A 485-nucleotide genomic window follows, 5' to 3' on the forward strand; every position below is an offset into this window, starting at 1 on the left:
ACACACACACACACACACACACACACACACACACACACACACACACGGTCAGTATAAACACTCCAGTAAACCTAACCTGCAACCGGAGTACCTGAAGGAAACCCACATGAGAAGAACTCAAGGATGGTCCGCTGAGATCTGAACAGTCTACCCAGCGGTGCAGCTTAAATGCAGAGAGCATCTGTGTGAAGGACTTTGTTCCAGTAACAGGATACTGTTTTAATTCAAGCCACTGGGTATATTTAAACTGTCATTAAAAACCCAAAACATGTGAAGACATTTGAACACTTTTGTCTTGTACATAGTTATGTATAATAACTGTACCATATTGTTGCTTTGTTTAGTATGGTGAATCATTTTATACTGTGCATTGTCTTTTATATTGGTTAAGAGGTTGAATAAAGCATTAATCATTGTGATTCGTTTCTCATCCAAGTAATCTCCACTTTGGCATGCTTCTCCTCCTGCATACTTTGTCCTAGAGC

This window comes from Austrofundulus limnaeus, unplaced genomic scaffold (assembly GCF_001266775.1).
Source record: "Austrofundulus limnaeus strain Quisiro unplaced genomic scaffold, Austrofundulus_limnaeus-1.0 Scaffold1953, whole genome shotgun sequence".
In the NCBI taxonomy this organism is placed as follows: domain Eukaryota; kingdom Metazoa; phylum Chordata; class Actinopteri; order Cyprinodontiformes; family Rivulidae; genus Austrofundulus; species Austrofundulus limnaeus.